Here is a 10,645-nt window from a genome sequence, read left to right as displayed (position 1 = left end):
CAGCATATTAGTCCCATGTTTGTTATATATTTTTTTAAGCTCTTAGTGATCTAATGAGTTTCTTTGTGCTACTTGCACAGGCTTTGGAAATAGAGTCGGCCCTCTCCGTCAGTGATAGTTATCTTCTACATTCCCAGATTCAACCTACAGCAGATAGAATTTTTTTTTCCTCTGAACTTTTTACTGGCCTCCTGCTCCCCAAAGGGTACCCTGCTTCTGCTTGCTTAATGTCTCAGAACTTTGATGCCGTTGGTCTCAGACACTACTTTACCATTCACTATCTAGCAGGTGGTTGTCTTTTGGATTGTTTGCATGGAGTTGCTGCTGTCCAGGGCATCACCAAGATTGAACTCCTCGCCATCTTCCAGTGGGCAGTGATAGATGGTGATCTCAGCCTCCAGCTTGGCCTTGATGTTCAGCAGGGCCTCTTACTCCCGGGCCTGGCGCTGTCCTTCCACCTGGGTCTGTGCCAGCTCTGACTCCAGATGCAGCAGGATCCCGTTGAGCAGCTCCATCTGCAGGGTGTAGCAGGCCTCCAGCTCCCTAAGGCTGTTCTCCAAGTTGGCCTTCAGATTTCTCATGGAGTCCAGGTCGATCTCCAAGGACTGGACTGTATGTCTCAGATCCATGAGCGTCATCTCAGCAGCTCCAACCTCGATGGACTGCGTGGTGACCACTGTGGTGCTCTCAAACTGCTGAGACCAGTACTTGTCCAGCTCCTCTGGGTTCTCCCAAGCCAGCTCATCATATTGGGCCCGGATGCCTGCCATGATCTTGGCGAGGTCCTGAGATTTGGGGGCATCTACCTCCACAGTCAACCCAGAGCTGGCAATCCGGGCTTGTAGACGTTTTACTTCCCCTTCATGGTTCTTCTTCATGAAGATCACCGCCTCCCTGAGAGTCTTGATCTCTGTCTCCAGCTGGAGCTGAGTGACATTTGTGTCATCAGTGACCTTGCGGAGCCCATGTATGTCGCTCTCCACAGACTGGTGCATGGTCAGCTCTGTCTCATAGTTGGTTCTAAAGTCATCAGCGGGAAGACGGGCATTGTCCATCTGCAAAATGATGTGGGGACTGTCCACGGTATTTGTGAAGATCTGAGCCCTCAGGTCTTCGATGGTCTTGAAGTAATGGCTCCAGTCTCTGACCTGGGGTCCCTTCTTCTCCTGGTGCTCCTGTATTTTGCTCTCTAGCTTCTGGTTCGTGGTCTCCACGCTCCTCCCTCTGTCCAGGTACGAGGCCACGCAATCCTTCAGGCTTTGCATGGTCCCCTTCTCCTTCTGGATGCCTCCCACTCCTGCCAGACCCCCAGCCATCCCCGCTGACAGGCCCCGGCGTCCCATGCCGCCCTGGAAGCTGGTGGAGCAGCATACGGAGATCTGGGAACCAGAGCCCCCAGGGCCTGCATAGATGCTGGCCGTGCTGCTGACCGGCACCTTGCTGGGCGCCTAGACAGAGTTCAGGGACGGGTAGTTGGCGGAGAAGGTGGAGCGAGTGGTGAAGCTCATGCTTTTCCCGGAGGAGAGCGAGAGGATAGGACTCAGGCTTTCCCGAGGACCAGAAAATATTTTTTTAATGGATAATTTCGTCTGTACTGAACACGCACACGCTTCTTTTTTCTTTTTATCGTTCTACAAAAAATACAACTATTTTCATAACATTTACATTGTATTAAGTATCATAAGTGATCTAGAGATGATTTAAAATATACGGGAGAATGTGTGTAAGTTTCATGCAAATATGATGTCATTTTATGTCAGGGACTTGAGCATCCATGAATTTTGGTATCTGTGGGAGTCCTACAACCAATCCCTTAGGGATACCCAGGGACAAGTCCCTTATAGCGCCCCATCTATAGCTACATTTTCATCTGTTCTATTTATTTCTGATGTACAGATTACTATGTGTAATTTTAAATAATATTAAACTTAAATGTTTTGTCTATGTAGATTTGCTGTTGGTGTGTTGCTTAAAAATTTATTTGATATTCTCAAATTAAGAATATAGTTTTTATACATTTTCATTCAAATAATTGAAAGTTTTGTTTTCATAGTTTATAATGAAATAATTAGATTTGTATGTGTCTGCATGTATTTGTGTGTGTATGTGTGTGTGTGTCGTAAAATCTAGTTTGTTTTGTTTTCTTTTTTGGGTAAGAGATTATACCGTGATTAACTACATAATTACCTTTCCACTTTATACATTTTGTGGCTGTTTCTTCAGACTTACAAGTTTATTTAAATAAAATTTCTTGATTGCTTGCTTAATCATTCTTGTGGCACAGCACAGTAATTCCTCTATTGTTTCTAATAAAATGGTATAAGTACTTTATATTGATATAGCTATGTTTTCTTTTTCAAATTGTTTTTTTCCTGCTGTATGTTTTCCCACCCTGCCAGGGTATTTTGTTGTAATGGAGTTTCGTTGGTCTTTTCATTTTGTCATGTTGATAAGCAATGTCACTTTTCTGTCATTGTCTAAAGTTTTTTTTACTGGATTGGCGATTACTTGTTGTCATATCAAATTTATATTAATTTGATATGACAAGTTAATTTGATATGTTATATTCCTTGTATGTGGCTACAACTTCTAAATTATAAGAGTCTGCCTCTAAGACCACTCCAGTGGTCTTAGGTGAGAGATCGTGAAGTGTTTCTGGGTAGGGAGTAATTATAATTTATGTTCAGAGAATTACTACGTGCATTCCACTAAGAATGAAAGAATAGTTATTTAAAAGGAACTCTACACTTCTTGTTGCTCCAAGTTCACACTCACTGCTTTGTGCTAGAAATGAATAAAGCAACAGTCTGCACCTTGGTGGCAGAGGAATAGACAGAGATGAGACTGTCAGATTTCGATCATTTAATCTAAAAATGCCCCAGTGATTAGTCACTGCAATTGGCTGTTTCTGACCTGCATTAAAATTACTAAAATCCATAATTAGCTGCTAAGACCTATTATGAAGTGAGCTCTAGTAGAAGAAGGATCATGTCTGTCTTGTTTGAAATTGTATCTCCATAACTGTGCACGTTGTAAGAAGTAATCTTAGGGTGGACTTACTGGAAACACATCTTGAGAAGAATTTATGTGCAAGTAGGAAACCAGTAAGGTCCTGAAGAAAGCAGGACAAAGCCCAGCATGGGGGTGATTTTAATGAAAGTTCCATGAAGTGTAACTTCAGCCTGACTTTGCAGGGGAAGTCTGGAATGTAAATTAAGACCCATTTTTTTTTTTCATACTCAAGGAAATAAGCTTTTATACTGCTACAGTAATCAGTCATCTAGTGAAGGCCACACCTGGAAGATGTAAACTCCTAGGAAGCTCCAACAGTTTATGCATGGGGAAAAAGCAGCTTGAGGACAGGCCTCAGGAGAGTCACAGGTGCTCGTAATTAGAAGCAGAGCAGCAGTATAGGAGAGATGAAGTGACCAGGGTTGAGAATTTCATATATCTGCTTCAGGAATCCCTTGCACTTGTGATGTCCCATTATATTTTACATTAAGTGCATTCCAACCAAACTTTGTTATTTCTTTTTTCCAAGGTGGTGATTCATCATAATTCAGTGGAAAAACATAAAAGGAGAGGTTAATGAGATGCACAAAAGCCCTGCTGTTATAGTTGGTGCCAAGGCTATATTTATTTTTTCCTCCCTCTATTACCTATTTTAGATTTCCCTTGCCCTCAACCAGCACTTCTTGTCTAAGTGGCTTACTTTGTTGCATAATATACTGGTTTTCATAATTTTATTTAGGCCATGGTTGTTGTAATTTCCTATTTAGGGCTGAAACGGGCCATGGCATACTATGATTGGCCCTAACGCACAAACCAATTGGCCTCATTCATCTTCATGATGAACAAGATTAATTACAATATGAGCAAGATAGTTCCTCTTTCCTTGCTGCCTTTCTGACATGAGGATAACAAAATAACCTAGCAGCAGAGCAGCTTAAATTTAGTGAAATGCCTACTGTAACTTGGGTGGAATCGTCCCTCACTGGAATGAAGATCTCTGGACTGATAGAACTTTGAGTTTCAAAAGCAGAAAGCACAAACATTGCGAGTGATGGTGAGTGGCCCACTGCAGTGTTCACTCACCCATGATTTCTGGATACATGTGTTTTTCCCTTTGAGCACAAAACATCATCTGTCTATAATACACACTTTATGCTAACAGACAGTGCACCAATTCCACAGGATTTCTCTCCAAATTGACACTTTATACGAGGTATTATGGGGCTAGTTTCCTGGACTGCAAGATTAGCAGATTTTGGATAGTTCAGTATGTGGTATAACCAGTACTTTCCATTGTCACGTGCCAATTTTCACATCTTTTTGACCACACAGTGAATCACTTGGTCAGAGACAATGTCATGTGCAATTGTATGTCAGTAAATCAGAGACTGTGGACATTTCAATAGCCATGCTAGTAAAGACACAGTGAGCCAGAAAAACAAATCCACATTGCAATATGCTTAAGTCCCAGTAAAGACTATTTAAAATATGTTTTAGGTGGATGGTGTTTGACATAATCAAATTGTCACATATGTTCCAGCTGATTATTTTGAGGGATAGTATTATAGCATGGCTCTACACTGTCTCTCCTCCTGATGTATCTAACCCTCAGGAATGGCCATTGATGCACACTGGGGGGATTTACCCTGACAGCATTCCTCTCAGGGCACAAATGTGTGAACGTTTAGTGTACCAGAAGTTGGTTTTCAGCTTGTACAAACACACTGAATTGATCCATACATGAACACATGAATACATGATGCATGAATCAGACTTGGTTTACTTTTTTCTCCTCTAACAGTTGATCATAAAGTATCTTCTATGAGGTTACAAGTGTCAGTTGAGGGGAAAGACAGTCTTGAGTAGGTGCAGCAGCATGTGCTTATGGTCCCAGCTATTTGGGAGGCTGAGGCGGGAGGATTCTTTGAGACTAGGAGTTTGAGGCTGTACTGTGCTGTGATGATTGCACCTGTGAATAGTCCCTGCACTCTAGCTTTGGCAACATAGTGAGACCATATCTCTAAAGCAAAAAACAAAAACAAAAACAAAAAAACAAAGACCACCTTATCTACCACAGATTCATCTAGCACCACAAGATCTGTGTAGTAGTTAAGTTATATTTGTAAGCATCTACATGACAGCCAGGAATTTCCAGAAAGCCATCTATTCCTTTTATTTCCACTCAAAAATGGAGTCCTTTTACATAATCTGTGAAGTGCATCAAGCTGTTAGTCTCAAGTGCAATAATGTATCTTGCATCCAAAGCCAAAAAAGGGTGACAATCACTATTATTCTTTAGAAAGTGCGAAGTGTAGTAACTTGGCCTTGCCTTAGAAGGGCTGTCCAGTGGGTTAGTCCTGGTCTTATGTGAAGCAGAATTCAAAGCGAGATTAGAAGAGTAAGAGAATTGGTAAGGTGCGGTGGTGGCTCACGCCTGTAATCTCAGCACTTTGGGAGACCAAGGTGGGCTGATCACCTGAGGTCGGGAGTTTGAGACCAGCCTGACCAACATGGAGAAACTCCGTCTCTACTAAAAATACAAATAATTAGCTGGGTGTGGTGGCACATGCCTGTAACGCCAGCTACTCAGGAGGCTAAGGTCAGAGAATCATTTGAACCCAGAGGTGGAAGTTGCGGTGAGCCGAGATCATGGCATTGCACTCAAGCCTGGGCAACAAGAGCAGCAAGAGCAAAACTCTGTCTCAAAAAAAAAAAAAAAAAAAAAAAAAAAAAAAAGAGCAAGAGAATTATTGAAGAAAATATGTTGATGAAAAAAAGATGGGGGAAGCGGGAGCTGGAGGAGGCTGGGGGCACTGCTAGATTGAAATGATGATCTGAAATGAAAAAACGAGATGGAAATAGGAAAAAGAAAGAATCTGGCCACACATAAACTAGTACTGAGTACTAGCTCATTAACTGGATGCATAATACTCCAATATCATACAGGGTCAAAAACACTAACTGGCATTACAACACCTAGTCTGCATTGGGTATTTAGAGGGAACAACTATGCAACTCTTTCAGAGAGAAATAACAGCAATGGCAACTTCTTTCATTAAAAGTAAATTTATAAATTGTCTTATCTAATGAAAAAATCTAGTGTTAATAAGAAAGTCAATACTGTAAATAAATAAATGATCACCACATAATTTCTATTGAGATTACTAAGCTAAAGACAATTTTAAAATACATTCGATTGGGGTGCCCAAAAATATAAATAAGGGATGACTAAGACAGAAAATGGCTTCATGAAATAAAAATAAGTAAATGTAAAACAAGAATAAATATCTATAAAAAATGTATTGACTAATTGGAATATATATCTACACATTTATATATGTCTACATCATTGCTTGTATCTATACTTAAATCACCATTGATAGCCATATATTTTTAAAATTAAAAGCTATACCATCCCATTACAAAGGGAGTACAGTGAATAAAACACACACAGGTGACTAAAATAGACCTAAACTCAAATCTGGAAACATTTATATATCTCAAAGGACATACAGACAACATTTAAGAAATATAAAATATAGCTTGAGATACTCTTATGTAATTATCCCCATTTGGCAATGAAAAGAAAAAATATCAAAGTAGAGAGAAACTTTAAGTAACTTGCTCTCAGCCATGGAGCTAATAAATAATCAAGCCAGAATGTGAACATAGTGTCTCAATCCAGAGTCATCTTCTTAAATATGACTCTCCATTACATCTAATGTTGCTTATTATTCTAAAACTCTCAAAACGAAATACTCATTGCACATTTGAGTAAAAATAAAAGTTGAGAATACTGAGCTGCAAGAAACAGTATGATACCACAAATTGTAAAAATTGATCTGTTTGAGTATAATAATTAACTATAAAAGTTACTATAAAAATGCTGAAATATGTAGTATGAAATAAGCAAAGAAAGTAAAGAAGTTATGAAAATCTTACATGAAACAAATCAGAAAGGGAGAAATAAATCTTTTAAATACTTATAAACAGAAAATATAAATATGTTGATAGAAGTACCTTCCCTACCTACTTCCTAATATTAAATATTCATATTGTTATTTTAAGTTGTCTAATTACTTATTTTGATTTTATACAAAATAGTAAAACTTTTTCATTTGCTTTAACAAATTCACATGATTAGTATTCATTAATGAATAAGAAACATGAAATATTCCACTAGCATTCCTTTCCTTCTCTACCTTCTAATTGTTATTTCACAAGTTGCTATATTCACACTAACAGGATTTGTAACATTTATATTTTTAATTAATTGTTTAGGAATAATTTTAAATGTGAGGCCCACATTTGATGCTTTAACTAAAGTTGCTTTGTTCATTCTCTTAGGTGGCTGGATTTTATCATTAAGTATTTTTTTTTTTCTTTTTAGAAATAATTTAGTTGCTATGTAAAATTACGTGCTTACATTTATAAATTTTGGTAGATATTGCTGTTTTATCTGCATGTGGTAAGGAGAAAATGGAAGAATTTTATGTCCCCCACTATTGACAAAGAAACAACCACATTTATTTATTTGCTAACCCCATCTCCCATCTAATTAACTACAAATTATTTCTAGAGTACCTATCAGAAATATTGAATAAAAAAGGTAAGACATGGAAGAGTACATATTGCATGATTTCATCTACATAAACAAACACAGTCAAAATAAGTTCATAGATACACATAAGGATAGCATTTACCCTTGCACAGGTAATGACTCAAAAAGGGTAGAAGGGAGGATTAGGGATTTCTGGGAATGTTTGATGTTTTCATCTGAATGTTGGCTACATGACTGATTATACAGAAGTGATTTGGTCAAAATACATTGAGCTTTTAAATTATAACTTCAGCACCTTTCTGAATGAATATTATACTTCGATAAAAAGTTTATGTTTTACAAAGACATATGAACATTTTACTTCTTTCTAAGCAGTATATGCTAAACATATTATATCCCGAAGCACATTCAATGCTCACAAAATCACCATGTTATTTACAATTATTCTTCTCATTTTATACATAAACACACACATACACTGAGAATTTTAGTGGTAGAGTGACTGGTACAATTGACCAGGCATGAGGAAGTTCATCTGAAGATTTGAGCCTGGACTCTGCTGTCAGAGCCTGAGCTTGCTCCTGACTAGCAGCTGTGCTTTACTTCAGGCCATTTCCATGCCAAGAGAAGGCAACGCCCTTGCTAGAGTTCATCTGTTGCTAGAGTTCATCCAAAGTCTTGTCATTTGTACCTCCCTCAACTTTAACATAATTCCATTATGTGTTGCAAAACTTCTAATGAAATTTACTTTTGGCCTGGGGGTGGTGGGGACACTAACTACCCAAGAAAAGTTTTACCTGCAATCTCAATCATCAGTTTGCTTGTACATTTCCCATCTCTCTTAAGTCATCTTTTTGTGAAGTATGACGTTGTAAAAAATTAGGCTTTGTAAGAAATGTAAATCCAAAGAGTTAAATTATTTGCTTCTAACACAAATTATCATTCAAGGATTAAGAAAAAGTTCTGATTTTTTAAAAATCAACTTTTGCAGGCAGAAAACATGAGCTTGTCTCAGTAGAGTATTTCATGAGGGACAGTTTCTTAATGCAGATGAGACAATCTGTCTTTGCTAAAGAATGTTCTCTTTGGGGAAAAAATAGGTTCCATTTCAACACTCCACAAGTGATAAGTGAAGCATTTCAAAAATAGAAGCTCCTAGATGTGTTGATGAGACAATATGTCAGTGCTAAGAGAAAAAAAAAAAAAAAAAAAAAAACCTGCTTGAAAAGGCTAAACTTCACCCTGTCTCCACATGCCAGTTATTTAAATTTCTACAGCTGTGTAGCACAAACAAACCTTATGGTTTAGAAGCTGGAAGAAGAGGTGATCATTTTCATCCAGTAATTAATATTTAATGAAAAGTAGGTATTTCTACAAAATAAACATTGAATTAAAATTTCCCTTTTAACACAATAAGACCATACTTAATAAAAATACTTAATTTCAGAATTTAAAAAGAAAAATAATGTAACAAATCAGCCCTACACAGATGAACAAAACATAAGTCACCTGCTGATCTTCACTGTGTTGAGATTATAAAGATATTAAACTTGAAATCAGGAAATCTAAATGTAATTATTATTGTATTTCTGTTTTCCCTATGTGATCTAAGACAGAATTCTTAATTGTCTGGTTGTCGGTATTTCAATTTAGGAAGATTAGGAAGTTGGATTAAATCCTCTTCATCTGTAGCTCTGAAAATTTCTGATTTCATGATATGCAAAAACATCCCACCATAACCTCATTTTTGTTTAAGAAAATTTACTTATCAGAGAGTTTTTGTGCATGCCATTCCCATTGAATTCAATATCTTTCTTACACTCTTGATTTAATTAATGCCTATTTATTTCTCTGGGACATAAAAACCACATCTATAAGACAATGTTCTCCCCAGATTAATGGCTATGTCAATTCTCTTAATATTGGTTCCCATTGGTTTTACACTTACTCACTCATGTCACACTATATAAAAAGTTATTTAAAAAAAAAAAAAAAGGTTCAAGTGAAAATGGATAAAGAGAACAGTCTGTCAAATGACCCCATGTTTAGCAAATAATATTAATGAAGGACCTGGGGTTTCTAATAAAATCTGATGGAAAAGGACCTATTCCTATTCTCTTCATTTAACCTAGGAAAATCCTGGACCAACCTGGACTGCTCTTCTTTACTTCCATCTGAAGAAGACAATTGAAAACAACAAATCCTGTATCTTGGTTTTATATTTTTCTTCACCTTTATTTTTTTTGTATCTCTATCTGTTATTATACTGAGAATTTGACTATTTAAATAAAACTTTGGTCAAAATTTGATTCCTCATGTTTTGCAGAATTTGTTCAATTTCCTTTTATTCATGTATTCTGGTAGAAAAAGTCAAAACTAATTTTATATATTACTTTGTAATAGCCCAAAACACCTTGCAGAGATTTCTATTTGTACATTTTTACCAGATCACATTCATTTCTGTATGTTTTCTACATTTTCATTCATGTAAATTGATTTTTAAATTTGTATAAATTTAATGGGATTCAAGTTCAATTTTCCTGCATTCACAGATTGCAAAGTGGTGAAGTCAGCACTTTTAAAATATCCATCACCCGAATGATGTATATTGTACTTATTAAGTACTTTCTCATCTACCACGTCCTTCCCACCCCTTTACTTTTCTAAGTCTCCATCGCCTCTTATTCCACTCTCTACATCCTTGTGCACACATTATTTAGCTCCTACTTATGAGTGAGAACATGCCATATTTATTTTTTCTGTCTCACTTGTTTTACATAAGATAATGGTCTCCGGCTCTAATATGGTTTGCTCTGTGTCCCCACCCAAATTTCATTTCAAATAGTTATCTCCATGCGTCAGGGGATGGACTTGGTGGGAAGTGATTGAATCATGGAGATGGATCCCCCCCATGCTGTTCTCATGGTAATGAGTTTTCATGAGAGCTGATGGTTTTAAACATGTTTGACTGTTCTTCCTTCACTCTCTCTCTTGCCGCCTTGGAAGAAGGTACCTGCTTCCCCTTTGCTTTCTGCCATGATTATAAATTTCCAGAGGCTTTCCCAGCCATGT

The 10,645-nt window shown here is 37.4% G+C and overlaps 1 pseudogene; it reads right to left on the bottom strand.

The window, feature by feature from the left end:
• Nucleotides 1–224: 224 nt before the first annotated feature.
• On the bottom strand, nucleotides 225–1,508 carry LOC103236159 (keratin, type I cytoskeletal 18 pseudogene; annotated as a pseudogene).
• Between the last annotated feature and the right edge of the window lie 9,137 nt (nucleotides 1,509–10,645).

Source organism: Chlorocebus sabaeus, chromosome 7, assembly GCF_047675955.1.
Source record: "Chlorocebus sabaeus isolate Y175 chromosome 7, mChlSab1.0.hap1, whole genome shotgun sequence".
Classification (NCBI taxonomy): Eukaryota; Metazoa; Chordata; class Mammalia; order Primates; family Cercopithecidae; genus Chlorocebus; species Chlorocebus sabaeus.
This window is presented reverse-complemented; position numbering and strand designations above follow the sequence as displayed.